Source organism: Lotus japonicus, chromosome 4, assembly GCF_012489685.1.
Source record: "Lotus japonicus ecotype B-129 chromosome 4, LjGifu_v1.2".
NCBI classification, from domain to species: domain Eukaryota; kingdom Viridiplantae; phylum Streptophyta; class Magnoliopsida; order Fabales; family Fabaceae; genus Lotus; species Lotus japonicus.
In genome coordinates, this window is record NC_080044.1 from 78,692,648 (window position 1) to 78,708,620 (window position 15,973).

Below are 15,973 nucleotides of genomic sequence, written 5' to 3' on the forward strand. Positions count from 1 at the left end.
TTAGAGAGGTTTCTTTTGTTCGTCGGGTGTCTCTTTTATTGGGGTCTCTCGCCCCCTAAGAGCTTGTTCTTAGGGGTTTTTTTGTGGATAATAATATATAATCCTATATTTAAAAAAAAATCAATTTTAAAAATTTATTGTTTCATTTAGCATATATATATCTTCCCAATTGATTGAATAAATGATTTATTTGAAAAATGAAAAACATACTATTTTAAATATTAGTTATGAAACATAATTTAAATTGTAATGAAATATTTAATGATTGAAAAAAAAATTCAAAAAAATCTATTGTAAATTAACTTTATGTTAATCATGATGTATCTAATCTATATATAAAATAAGATTTCATTAAGTAAGATTGTTTTTTAAGAGAAAAAGTGTTTAGTCACTACTTCAATTCACTTTATTTTATTTTGCCCACTTTGTACAAAAGGCTTTTATTTTCCCAATTTGTACAAATTTATCAAAAAAAAATACAAATTTAAAATTACATGAGAGTTTCATACCAAATAGCGCAACTCCTAGAAAAATCACTATAAACCAGATAATACACAACTTTAACCAAGACGATAGGACTTGACTAAATAAATGGAATATTGCATTTAGAGTGATGGGCTGTATCAAAACAATATATGGAATGTAAAAATTAAAACTCAAACAACAAAATTAAGCATTTAAAGATGTTAAATGCTATACATAAGGTTGTAGCCTTTGCCTATAATAGGTCTTGTTTTACGAAAGCAAAGTGGTCAATCAACTGCTTTAATAGGTCTTGTCCAGTGATAAAAGTTAAGCTTAGTCTAACTTCTAATGAAGACACATCTAAGGGTGTTAAAGCATAAATATTCCTGAGACCAGAGATAAAGCCACCTAGTCCAACAAAGAAAGCAAGTCAAAGAATATATCAGTAATAAATTACAACATAGATGAAAGCAATCCAGGCTGATTTTTCTCATCCTTGAAAATACTCTTACAACAAAACTACCCAACTAAAGTATATAAAAACAGTTTGAAATTTGTATAAAACTTTCAGTGGACAATTTACAAATGCTCTGAAGCCAGCAATTAGATAGTAACAGTATGCTTTGTATAAAAGTGTTGCAAATGTCATAGCTATAGTAGGTATATTTACCTAGAAACTTGTGAAAGAAATTGTTACAATTTAGACTTCCATTTGCAACTAAATAAGGTCACAAACTGTAACTATAATTGCTATTAAGAATAGGATGAAACTTGATCAATTATAGTGAAGAAATAGCAAGTAATTTAACTGGGTTAGGAAATAGAGAACCCTCTTTGAATTTGATATTCAACTCCATCATCTGCCACTTTGAAAACAACATAAGCTCCAAATCGTTTATTAACTTTGTTAAGAATTAAGATAAATCAATTAAATTCTCTCAATCTTTCAAGCATTACATTAAATAGTTGTTAAGATCGTTCTTGTCAAAGATAGTTTGAAATGTATCATAAGCACTTCAATCACAAAATGGTTAAATCTGGAAAGGATCACATCAATATACAGACATATGCACAAAATAGTGAGACTGAAGAAGCTTTGTCTGAAATAGGTCAAATCTGAAATAGAACAAAAAAAATCAAAGCTTTGTCTTCAAAATCTGATAGTACACAAAAAAGGTCAAAGCTTTGTTATCAAAGAAAGCAATAAGTCAAGACACAAAAGAAGAACGCAAAAGAAATAGCAGATCTAGCTAAAGATCTAACAGTTGTGCTGGAATATTGGATATCCATGGAAACAATTTATGAAAGAGGAATTGCAAACATACTCTTTTTTACGCTCTTTAACACACTCCTTACTATTGATATAGTTTATGAAAGTCAACATCTTTATCATGTCATTGACCACATGCCAAACATTTTGTTGAAATTTTTCAAAAATTTAATCATAATCATAAAGAGGGAAATGATTACATTTCCCCGTTTCTGAAGTCATATTTGTTAGTACTTAATAGAGGAAAAAAGAAGAATGGTGGCAGTAGAAAGCGAAAGAATGAGGAAGAACAACAACAGAGGAAGAACAAAAGAAAAATAGCAGGGAAAAAAATAAAAATCAAACCTTGATGTGTTACCTCTTATGGAGAAGACAGAGGAAGAACAACAACAGCTTGATTTTTGTTTTCCTGTCAAATGGTAAGCCTAATTTGAGAATGAGATAGATTACAGAGGAAGTAAAAATAAAAGCGTTGAAGCAAGCTACTTCAAACAAATGAGTGTAGAAGAGGAGCAGTGAAACATGATGAGAATGAGAGTATACTAAATTGGGAAGATGAACTCCACACCACAGCTCAAGGAAAAGAAAGGCAGAGAGAGAGAAGGAGGGAAATACAGAAATAGGAGTAGCAAGATTTGAGGGATTAGGACAATTTTGAATTTTGAAAATGAAAGAAATGTGAAAAGCTAAAATGAGCGGGATTTTAAATTGTAGTAACTTTTTCAACTTTTTCTAAGTAAAGGAGAGCATGACACGTGGCCAGTAAGGTCTTCTTTTCTTAGAGTATATTGATTTATGGGTTGGGTTTAAAGATTTGAGTTATGGAGGAAGAGGAAGAAGGTGGAATAACAGAGACTAAAATTGATTAATATATTTTTCAAGGGACTAAAATTGATGTGATAAAGTGCACGTGGCCATCCTTAGCTGACTACGTTTGTCACTGGACCGTTGACTGGTCAAAATTGAGCAAAAGGACTTAATTAGATTAAAAAAATAATTTTAGGGACCAAATTTGATGTGAAAATTTTATAGGGTCCAAATTTGATTCCCTTTACAATTTTAAGGACCAAAAGAGTCTTTAAGCCATAAATTAAATAGCTAACACAGTCGATATGATTTAAGAAATTTTAATTTTGAAAAATTTCTTTCATCAGCAACCGTTACAGAAATTGTCAATAAAATTCTATAGGCAATATTTTCATTTGGAAAAAAATCTAATATATACTCATCGTGTTTCAAGAGAATTAATTGATTGATCTAGTATGTATAAAAGATACTCAATGCAAAAGATTCTTTAGATGAATGTGTGATCTCACTACTAATATTCTCATCAAAATGAGGCTTTTTATGAACTTTACATTTTTTGCGAAATTTTGGTTCGATATCAATTTCGATGGCTTTTTTTTTTGTGTGGATTATAAAGTCAATGCAAATTCATTTTTTTATAATTTTCTAAATAAGTGATAAGAACCATTATTTCTTTAACTTTGTGGTTTCATTTGTTTCAATATTTTCTGCCTAATGAGTAGCTGATCATGTAAACTACTCTAGAGTAATTTTCCAATTTTATCTGTGGTTATTTTAAAAAAAATGGGACCTATCTCAATCTCAATATAAATAAAAGGAGAACCCATTACAAGGAAAGTTTGACATGTGTCACTAGAGGAACCAACCCCTATTTTACGCCATGTTAGCAGAATAATTTAAAAAAAATCTAAAAGAAATTTGTAATACTATATTTAGCAACTTCCATCTTCACGTTGGCACGTGGACCTGAACACATGTGATGATGTGAATATGTGATACTGTTTCTTCCCTAGCGTGGTCCACAGCCTGTAAATGGAGGAAAATTGAAAAAAGAGAGAGTTAAAGATTGGCTAATTTAAACCTAAGTGTAGGTAATTAATGATAGCCTAAAACCTTCCTTGCCACACCAATGACCAATGAGCAAGCTTTATTTGAATTTTTCTGCTTTCAATCTCTATCTTCAAGAATTTATTTATTTTTACAAGAATCCGTAACTGCTGCATTAAATATTGTTGATTATTTTTTAAATTCCTCTTTATGAATTTACCCAAACCTCCCACAACACCCAATTAACGGAGAGAGAAAATAGAGAAAACAACACGGCAAATTATCAGGGCAGCTTTGCGTGTTTTCTTTAACTGCAGCCTGCAACCATTAACTTTACGTGTTTATCAAAACTAACAACCCTTGCTTTTCTCTTCCATTTGTAGCCCTATCAATTGTAAACCATGATGCCTCCCTATAGTCAGCTACTCAAGATGATTTTAATTTGAAATTTGAAATTAGTGCATGCAAACCTTCTTGAACGATCTATAAATTGGGATGAATGGAAGCAGTTGTTGTGCGCATCTGGATTCAGACTTCGGAGGATGGCTGGCCGGATTTCTTGAAGGCAGAGTTGGAGGAATCTCTCACTCATAGAGGTATGAAGGAATTTTGCCTGCTGGGCATTTGCTTCAATTGATCTATATGCTCCAAAAGGATATCTCAAATGGTTTCTTTTCTCAAACAATTCCTGACTTATATGAAATTACATAATACATTTTTGCTTTACTTGATTATGTTCTCGGTTTTTTTTTTTGTTGTTGTTTGAGGTCCAAGTCCATTGGATGTTGGTAACAATTAAAAAAGACAGGTGTAAGAAGAGTTGTTGGACTTGGAAGGGTTATGTGAGGAAAGGTGGAGTTTGTACCATGAATAAAGATGATTTAGTTAACCAAATAACGTGCTTAGATGGTGGAGTTTGTTTATGGAATTTAATATGGTTGAGAACTAAATATAGGAGCTGCAAATTTTATTTCGTTGAATGAAGGTTCTGAAACATTAGCATTTAAACAATACATCTGATTTATCTACCAGTTGTTTTCTGCTATTTGCAGCTCTGTTTTGTCCTCAACTCTTCTAATTTGTTTAGCTCTCATTTTTACAGGGCTTTCCGTGTAGTAAGTTTCATCATGATGCATTCTTTTCCTTTCGGGCTTGGATTTTTCTCCTCTCGGTAATCAAAGAAATCTTTGCTTTTAACCAAATTCACCAAGATTTTTTGTTTTAAAATAGACGCCTTTTTTCTTCGTCTCCTCAATTTACAATACGGAGTTTCAGGATCTCATATTTCTTTTAGGACTATATAAATGACCTTTTCTTTCTTTCTTTTAGCTGCACTCTTATAATGTCATCAATACCTTTTTTTGTTGAAACTCATTGTTAAGAGCAGGAGAATACGATCTTGAATTTTACATGTCATGGGAAGGAGAATATGAATATGAGGGGCCTGGATATCTAGGAGAATATTTGATTTGTTAGGATTGATAGTTTAATATTCTGTTTACTCTATTTTAATTTGTAGAAATGCTTTTAAGGTTTTGGGTATTTAAATATTTTAAATGCTTTTTGTTGTGGTAGACTCTAATTTGTCATTGACACATTTTGATATAATTTTAGCTAATATTACAATATTAAAGTTCTTTTTATTGATGTACTTGGTTATCTTTTAGAAATGTCCATTAAGATATTAACTTTTTTATTTTGTTAAAAGCTCTAACCTTTTTGAGTTGTTTTAATCATAGGAATATATAAAAGTATGTAGAACTCCAATAATAAGGTGTAGGTGAAGCTATTTGTTTTAGATAGAGAAAAATTTGTTGTGTTCTCTTCAAGAGATGAATAGTGATAATATACTATTTAGAATTTTCGATACATTTTGAGGACCAAGTGATGTTATTAATCTTTTAATTGTTACTAAATATTTATGGACAACATGTGAATCATTTGCTCATGTGTTACATCAGTCTTTTGAGGTACTTAAAAGGATTTAAGTTCTATTCACTTCTCTTCTCTTTTTCGGTTTGTTGTGATCTTCATTGTCATTTCTTGATTTGTTTAGATAAAGAGGTCTAGAAACAAGTTCTTAGACAAATCTATTACTTATGAACAAAGGCATATGCAAGTTTTGACTACAAACACTCTTCTATCTATGACTTCATGGTAGTTGAGTTTTTATAAGTTTCTATATGGTTCACTTTAGGAATCATGGATCTCTGCTATGTTACAAAAAATGATGTGGCTAAATGAAAAGGTGCTATGGGTGGTTTGTATTAGTTTTGTTGCTAATCCATTTTTGTGAAAGTTATCTAGAGTTGCTCTGTTAAATGGTGGATGATAGCCACCATTTTATTCATCGAGTGCGTGTATTTCAAATCACTTATGGGCTCTTGCTTTTTATCTATTCTATGAATGGGTTGTAAAATTGTTACTTGGTTTCATTCAATGATGATTTTGATAGATATGAATTTTGGAATTATATTCACAAAAATAGTAAATGGGGCTGAATGTGTGAGTTGTCATTCTCGCAAGATTCTATTCTTATCTTAAGACTCAATTTTGCTTAATAGTATACTTTGATGAGTTTCTTTATTTTCAGGACTAAATGAGACCACTTGCTCATAATCAAGTGTGATCTTCATCCTAGATATTTGGGACAACTTGACATAAAATTAATGGCCGAGTTGCCTTTTAACATGTACAAGTCTTTTCTAAGCATTGAAGTGGAACTTATGGAAGTGGTATGATAACACAATGTGAAATCAGAAGTATAATAGAATTGGTGCAGGAGTCATGTGTGATATATCAATTCGATGTGTTTGTAGAAGCTTTATAATGGTGTGGGACTTAACAAACGATCTTCAGGTTCATTTCTCTTTATGGTCTCTTGGTTGTGTAGGTTTTTTTGTGTTCTCTTACTGATGATTTGAAAATGTTTTATGGATAGAACAAATGGCAATGATGACAACGTCGCAGTATAAGGTGCAAAGGAGATAGAGCAGAAACAGATTGATGGGCAACTAGGGATTCTGCTATTTGATTTCCAACAAGCGAATATTGTGATTTGTGATGGAAGAATTGAAAGTGGAGTTGGAGAGAATAGCAGGTTATGAAACACAATATGGTGATATCCAAGAAAAATTTGATAACATGAAGAGTTACTTAGAGACTATATCAGTGCAGCTTGATGATTTCTTTAATGAAATATTAGAAGGAATGTAGAAGTTTCTGGTCATGTGCTATCATAGGTAGAAAAAAATTTAGATATAGAGAAAAGGAACTAGAAAAAAAATGTTAAAAAAAGCACTGTCATCTTGGTTAACGCTTTGGGTCTCAAATTGTACAGGCTACAAGAGTTAGGCTAGATACTATTTTGGTGCAAAGTACTGCAAAATCTGTGGGATTCTTGATTATAGGCATGTATATAAATTATAATTTTAGGGACAAGTATAATTTTTAATTACATTTGAATTATTATTGAATAAGATCAAATTTTAACATAATGTTACTCTTGCTTTGAGGAAAATTAGAACATGTAGAAGCTGATGACTTCAATTGAAAGAAACATCTTTCAATCAAAAGGGAAAGATTCTCTATCTCCTGTTTTGTGAAGAGGGTAAAGGTGGGAATCCTATATCTATTTTAGATTTGGATTGCATGTGTTTTGTTAATTGATTGTTGATATATACTTATTGGGATGATTTGTAAGAAGAGGGAAATTAACATATTTCATTTAGGTATAATAATTTTTTTTAATTATTACAAGAAAAATAAACTTATTGAAATGTTTTATTATGAATAAACTTTACAGTGTAACTATTTTTTATAATTCTTAAATCATTTTTAAATAATTTCGATATTATCATTTTTATCATTTTTTAAAATTTTTATAATTATAATTTGTCATGTATATTTTAATAAAAAATATTGAAATGTATATAATCAAAATTGTATTGAATTCAAATTATTAAAATCTATGAAAATATGTTGTGCGAAATAGAAGGCACAATTATATAACATGTAATTTGACATATACTCCTATAAAATAAATGAAAAACATATAAAATTACAAAATAAATATGAACTTAATGATGATCTCCTTGGCCATTATGAATTTAAGCTCAAAAGATTACATTTGACAAAGAGTTTAATTTCTATGCACCGACGGTGTAAAGTTTTTTTACACCATCAACCAATCAGATTTCAAGGATGTGAGAAAATATCTCATTTTATTTAATTTCATTAATTGACGTGGCACATCCTTGAAATCTGATTGGTTGACGGTGTAAAAAAACTTTACACCGTCGGGACAGCTGACTTTTTCTCTTTGACAAATTATAAAAAGGTTACTATATGCTACTATGTTATATGTTAATTTCAAAATTTTCTAATGTATATCAGAGCAATAATGTGAATCATTTAATTATACTTATTATATACTTGCGGTGCCTGTCTGGTGCGAAGGTAAGAGAAGCTATGATTCCATCTAGGCCATCTCATAGTGAACGTTCTAAGAGACGAGCTTAGCTGAAGGTATTTTTGTGATATGTACTAACACAATATAAGGGAATTTGAGCGCCATATAATTGGTGATTGGCTACAGTTTGTTCACACAAATAATTTTTAAGAAGAAGATCTATTAATTTCCTTTGGCCTATGTTTGTATTGGTGGTGGACAAACTATGTGTTGTTATTTAGACCTCACTGATTCAGACAGTTTCTAATTTGCTCATTTGTATTGCCTAATATGTTTGGTCTATACATTATCATTACATTTTCCTAAACTTTGATTTTAATTTACAGTTTTATAATAATCTAAAACATCTATCCGTGCATCGCACGGGTCAATTGGAGGGGGCTACGACGGTGGTGGAAGGAACTGCTCAAGGTTTAATTAGCCACGATTTCAAGGGTGAAGGCTATGGAGATTCAATATAGTGCCTAAATCGGAAAACATGGTACCTGAGTTTATATATATGCATGATAATTTGATAGGGAAGAGTCAGGCGTGGACATCATCATTTGCAGACAAATCCAGATCCTGTTTCATCATTAACTGTGATAAAAAGGAATAGTATGACTAGCTTTCCGGAAAATGAGACGTATTTTCACGGGAAGTAATATATATTAAAATCTCCCATGAGGAACATTTTTTATGAAACAAAATTCATCCCATAACTAATGTAATCTTTTTTATATTTTAAGAATTTTTTTCATAATTATTGAAATATGTTCTACGGAAAAAAAATCTACCACGCTGAGTAATATTGTAAATGAAAATACTGAAATATTTAAACTATGAAAAAGTATTTTACAAAATATAATATTATATGAATAATTTTTCGTAATTTTTTCAAAACTTTTTGGAATGAATATATATAAAATTTCCATAGTTTGATATATGAACACACACATATATATATAATATATTATGCATATATTTATGTTTAAATTATAAGGTAAGGAGCTCCCATAAGGTGGAATATCTTACATGAAAATATTATCATGTTAAAACTAATACTTAAATTACAGGTGAAAAGTTGCTACGGGTAATTTATAAGAACATTTAGTATATTTTTAAATTGTTTTTGAATATTTTGAGGATTATATTTTTTTGGTTACAACGGAAAATTATTTTGAGGACTAAATAGGGAAAATACTTTCCATTTAATGGGGTTGCTGGCTGGTTGGCGAGGTGGGGTAATTTCACTTTTGCGTCTGTTGTTTAGGTTTTTGAGATTCCACCGATAGAGCTTGAAACTCTGGTGTTGACGAACGCTCTGCTTGCTGTGTAATTATTCTTTTATTTTCATGTAATTTTTCGATGAAGTAAAAAAAGAAGGGAAAAATACTTTCACGGGGAGTAATATATATTAAAACCTCCCATGGGATAAATTATTTTCAGGATAAAACTAATATAATTTAAGTATTTTTTCATAATTTCATTTGCTTTTGGGTGTTTGTAAGGGGGGTTTTGGCTATGTAGTATGATGTGTTGACCCCTTTGAGATTTGGGTACTCTTTTTCCTTACTAGGATTTTTTCCCAATGGGTTTTTTTCCTTCTAAGGTTTTAATGAGGCCCTCTCTCAAAGTCAATATGTGGTCATTGGGTGGGGGTTTGTATGCGACACAGACATGTGATTCGTTGCTAGCCTGTTTTTGGAGGCTTTCTAATAATATGTTATTCAGTTTTAAAAAAAAAAGTATTTTTTCATAATTTTTTAATTTATTTTAGGTGTAAATATTTAAAATGGTATGAAAGTATGATAGTGGAAATATGTCATTAAAAAAATTCTCATGTGGAGGGATATTTTACATGATTTTTTGAAATCAGATATTTTAAATGAAAAAACTTTCATATTTAAACTAAAAAATATATTAGAGAATATAAGGAGTACTTCTAAACATAATTATATATATATATATAAAAGTTACACGGTAAAAAGCCCCTGCAACCCCCTATTTTAAGGTAAACTTTCATAAAATTTATTGCCAAACAAATTATGTAATTTAAAATCTTTTGGTATGTATCTTATAAGAGTTTAATGGATATGCACTGACAGTGTAAAATAGTTTTACATAGTCATCCAATCAAAGCATGCCACATAGGAGAGATAATTACATTTGACTTTAATTTTAATTAAAAGAATAAGATATTTTCTGATTTGGCGGAATTCAATTGGATGTCTGTGTAAAACTATTTTGCACTGTCAGTGCATATCTATTAAACTCATCTTATAAAAGATAAATGAAAAAATATGATTAAAATTAATTTTCAGAAAAACTCCCCGTGCATCGCACGAGTCACTTTATTTTCTTATAATCTAAATTTTCATTTAAAATATATTTATATCAATGCTGTCAGCTTAATACGATATTGAAAAATATATTATATATTAATGAGCCGTATAACAAGTAGAAGAGATTTTTTTTTTTACATAAAAAAGATACAACCGGAAGAGAATTAAGTATTATGAATATATGATAAATAGTTCAAATATAATTTTATTTCAAATATAATAATTTTACAAAAATTTCAGAAAATACTATCCGTGCATGGCACGGGTTAGTATACTAGTGGATAGTAAAAAGAAAGTTGGGACCTTAGGCATTTGCCTAATTTCCCTTATGGCTTCCACGGCCCAGGTTTTTGTTCGGCTATGGGAAAACCGAACCTATGTAGGCAAGGTGGTAGGGAAGCTTTGTTGGATTGCAACTCTCCATGGAAGGATCTTCTTCTCATAGCCGGCAATCAGTGGGCAACAGAGGTGGATACCTGTTGCAAGGCACTCTGACGCTGTAGTCAACAAAACTGAAGAGAAGTAAATGTAACACCCCATTTTCTGTTATTAGGTTATTTATTATTTTATTTTAATTAGTATTATGGTATATGTTAATTAAGTGATTTTATTAGATAATTAAGTGATTATGTGATATAGATAAATAAGGTTTTAGGGTTTAGTGTGAGTAATTGAGAGTGGGGCCCATTGTATGGCTATTTAAGGGTTAGGAGTGAAATAGAAAGAAAGAAAAGAAAAAAAAATAAGGATTAGAAGAGAAGCAGAACAAGAAACACGTGAAAGCAGAGAAGGAGAGGAGAAAAGAGGAGAAAACTTAGAACTGATCTACAAGAGGTAAGGGTTTGAAATCATGTTTTATGGATTGGTATGATAGTGGATAATGATAGAAAGCATGATTTAGGAACCCTAGGTTGCAAAAATTCCCAAATTGAAATAGTTAGGGTTTGGTTTTTAGATGATTTTGGGGGTAGATGATAGGCTTGCATGATGCGCAGAAATTTACGTTCTCTTGTACCCTTTTTCGTGCTATGTTAATGGCCGAATTTGAAGAAGTAGTCTTCATAAAAGTTGTAGGTTTTTCTGTTACGAAACTTTTGCCACTGGTTTCACGTCATTCCGACGTCTGTAGCTCGAGTTATGTGTATTTTAGTGAGTATAGGTTAAGCTGTCCAGTTTCTTACGAACTGCGGTTAGTGTACGGTTTTTCCTGATTTTTGTACTTCGAATTTTGACTTGAAAATTTATAGAGGTTTACAAAACGTGTATACGGAACCATGATAAAAATATTAGATTTTTCTGAGTATATTTGATAATTTACATCTGTTTAATAGTTCATTAGATGTGTGGTGCGCGCACATGGCGAGTTGCGCAGGAAGATGTCGCAAGATGTCGCGACATGGCGAATTGCGTAGGGAGATGTCGTGAGATGTCGCTGGAGAGTTATTCAGCGACATGGCGAGTTGCGTAGGGAGATGTCGTGAGATGTCGCGACATGGCGAGTTGTGCAGTGAGATGTCGCGAGATGGCGAGCATGAGCATGTCGCGAGTTTTTGGGAAAATTTAGAGAGAAATCCAGTCTTTAGGAAATAGTTGCAGAACCTGTTATATATGAATTATATTTAATTTACATCTATTTTTAATAATCATTATATGATGTTGTTTCTGAATTGATGTTATGTTTGAGATGCTAAGTTGTTGTGATTGCAAGTTGTATAATTGATAACATGTAATATGTGTTTTGTGCAACTGGTGATGAATATGCTAAAATAATTAGGACTTGGAGATGGTCTGAATATGCATATGTTAGTTGAGTTTTGCACAATACACTGCATAGTTGTCAAGAGGCAATGTTTGCTAGTTCTCGTGGAGGCTAGTGACTTGTCCCAAAACTGGAGTGGTTTTGAAGCCTAGAGCGAGGGCTTTATTGGTGGTTATCTGTCTGGAGTGGACGCGGTGATACCGCTAAGGATAACAACTTTGGTACCAAAGACATTTGCACGGAGTCACACTTGAGTCATATAAGTCACTGTAGGGAGTTATTGATGTTAATTAAAGTTAACTGACAATTTTGTTGTTGTGGTAATTGACAATATTTATATTTGCTTTGTCTGAGCTATGATTATGGAGTATTGGCATACTTTGAAAATTAATTGATTATATTAAATTTTATGATATATTTTCTTAATTATGTATGAGAAATTTATGGATAATTTTTAAAAGCTCTCGCATTACTTATTATTATGCTTATCCATATGATATGAGTTCTCACCCTTCTGTTGGAATGATGTTCTATGCGACATCGCTCAGGTACCGAAGATAGTGGAGCTTCTCGCGAGGGTTAGTTGGAGGAGCTAGTCTTTCATTTACGGTTTAGTTAGGGGAGTCATGCTCTATTATGTAACACCGGGAAACGTTTAGTTTTGTACCTTGATGTTAAGAGTTACCTATGAACTCTCTTTATGTTAAATTTTGGAGTTGAAATAAATCCGCTGTGCTATGCATATGATGTTGCGACATTAAAGTTGGAAAATTTATATATTTATTATGAGCATGACAGGTGTTTTGATTTATGTTTCTGGAGAATAAGTGTGACACCCTCTGTGTCATGCATTTTACTCTGATTTATAATATATTATTATGCGGGGTTTAGAGGGTGTTACCCTAAAGATTAGGGTTGAGCAAATAACCATGTGGAGAGTCAGGTGTGATATGATATTGTTATGTCATAGATATTATCCGATGATAGTAGATATTAGCTTAACTATGAATTTTCATTCCCATTCAATGTGAAAATTTTACTTGATAAAAATGTGCTTAGTCAAGCGTATGCCTTGGTCACTTGATTTCTATCTGTCCTTTGCTTTTTTATTCAACGTGAATATTTGGAATAAACTTGGTGGGTTATATACTTTTTTTTTTAGGAATGGTGGGTTATATATATATATACTTAATGGTTCATGGATAGTACTGTTTTACCTTTTAAAAATCAATTTAAATTGAAAAGTAAATTAAAATATATATTATAATAATAATTCGGGAGATATACAAACAATTACAGTATTAGTATTAAGTTTTAAATTACTTTAAAAAATATTTAAAATGTATAATTATAATAAAATGTAATAATATAAAATAATAATAATAATGAGATATGAGTTATTTATAAAGATTTATAGCTTAAAGATAAAATAGTAATTACAAATGTCATTCATTTTCATTAGTATCACTTTTCCTTCTACAACCTCTTCTTTTACCCTCAATCCAAACAACTTCAAAATCACTTTATTTTCCAATATATTTTTTCTTCTTATATTTCTTCCTCACATTTTCACCCCTACATACAAGCAAAGCATTAGTGTTCATGGGTGGCTTGTGTTATTGTGATGAACATTCATTAGACATACATATTTGTGACAGTTTTTAACACTCGGAACACTTTGTGGAACCGCCCATAAATGCTTCCACCACAAAGTTTATGTGAATCAATCATTATTATTTTCCATCATCCGGTTTGAGCACCAATCAAACGAACCGAAGACAATGGAGATTTACTAAATGTGGTTCCAAATGTTCTTTGTATTTGTACCGCTTATGAACATTTTCCCTCTGTAATTGCATTTGGTATTGGGATGTTACAGCTTACTACGTACCTATTAACTGTTGAGATTATTTTCATAAATCATTCATATTAGCTTATGAAAATACACTTATATCTACATAGAAGCCATTTTAAGCTTATTTCAATAAGTTTATCAAATCTACTACATATAATTAGCGTGTTGAAGGATTTACTGTGAATCACTGTTCATTTCAGATGGCCAATTTTTTTTTTTGGTCGAAATTTGCTTTTTACTATTCAACTGTTCATTCATGGACAGTCTTCCCCATTCCCTACGACACCACCAACTCCACCCATCACTTTCTCCCCTCTTTCCAGATACGTGGAGATGTAGAAGCAACAAGATAAAGCAGAAGGAAATGGAGCATCACATATGTTTACATATCAGATCCGTTCATCTATCAAACCCAAACCCAGAATTAGAGGAAGAATGAGACAGAAGAAGAGATTGACATTTAGCTAAAAAATTACAACAAGAATTAGACAAAGATGTTACAATAAAATTAAAAAGAGGTTGAATAACACAAGTTCCAGTAGATAAAATAGGTGAAGCAAATCCAGAAGATGAAATAGGTGAATAAAAAACAAAAGAGGAAAGTCGTATTCTTTCATGTGATGGGAAGCTTCAGTTCTGTGGCTGGAAGCTCTGATCTGGTGGCCGTGCCCTCTGATTCACACCGATCTGGTGGCTGGGGCTCTAAATCACTATGATTAGGGTTTCTCATTTAAATTTAGATTATTCCTTTTTTTGTCAAATGTGTATTCCTTTCTACTAATAATTAACCATTAAATAATTTTTTTTCCTGTTCTTTGAGTCAGACGGACCTTCTTGGCCCAGTACGTATTTTTTCATACACTGGGTAATGTTTTTATAATTATTATGTTTGACTTATTTTGTATTATGATGAAGTTTCAAAGCCCAGTTTATCTGTTTGGTCTGTAAGTAAAGAGCATGTTTTTGGAAGCTAACTCAAGTGCTTGCCCAAAATTAGTTGAAAGTTTATTGATTTTATTAATTAATTCTGAATATTTTAAGAGTTTAATTTTGATCCACTAAATTTTAGAGTAAAATACACTCACCCCCTCAAGGTTTGCAAGAATGACATTCCACCTCATTCTTTTTTAAAATCTACACTCCACCCCATTTTTTATAAAGGCAAAATTTAGTGACGAAAACAAATCCGTCACTGATAAAAAATAATTACTAATTAGTTAAAATTTAAATAAATTTAATGCATATACACTATCATACATTAATTTATGAAAATAATTTTACTGAATTAAATTTCAAAAAAATCATCGACCCTGTCTGTTAAGTCCACGTCCCATCTATCTCCAAATCATATTTCTCACCACAAACGGTCACCACCAAGCCTTTGCTCCCTTTAACACGGCGGTCACTGTCCCAGAATGTGAAACCTCATGACACAACCGTGCCTCAAAGTTTTGTTGCGACCTGAACCCTAGAACGTGAATCGCACATCCCAAAAACCACTTGTTCAACTAATTCTTGTGAACTTCACCCCTTTAAGTTGTGAGCGAACACTCTGTTGGTTTAAGATGTTGTTGGATTTTGTTAAAAACGGTGTTTCACCGCATCGTTGGGTTCTAATAACCTCCGATCCACTTCATATTTCTTAATTTTGTTTCTCTATTTTCTTCACCCATTTGTATTGCTTTTTGGGTCTACAATTCAATTTTGAAAATTGGAGGTATAAATAGATTATTTTGATTAAAATTGAATTATTACCAAATATGAAAACACAAGCATGTTTCATTATGTTCAAGATATGGTTTGTAAACTGGAGGAAGAACGCGATTGAGAGAATGAGGAGGACAGTAATGTTTTCATTTTTAAATTTATTGGATTATATTGAAAATATTTTTTGAAATTATTGATTAACAATTTAAATAATAACTAATTATTAATGAAGAATATTTTTCGTCAATAAATTTGCCTCTATATAAAA

The 15,973-nt window shown here is 31.3% G+C and overlaps 1 long non-coding RNA gene across 1 annotated transcript; it reads left to right on the top strand.

The window, feature by feature from the left end:
* Nucleotides 1-3,672: 3,672 nt before the first annotated feature.
* On the top strand, nt 3,673-7,046 carry LOC130709941 (uncharacterized). Its single transcript, XR_009010238.1, has 4 exons — nt 3,673-4,185; nt 4,692-4,760; nt 6,183-6,448; nt 6,531-7,046. It is a non-coding gene; the product is annotated as an uncharacterized LOC130709941 (long non-coding RNA).
* The last annotated feature ends 8,927 nt before the right edge of the window (nt 7,047-15,973 follow it).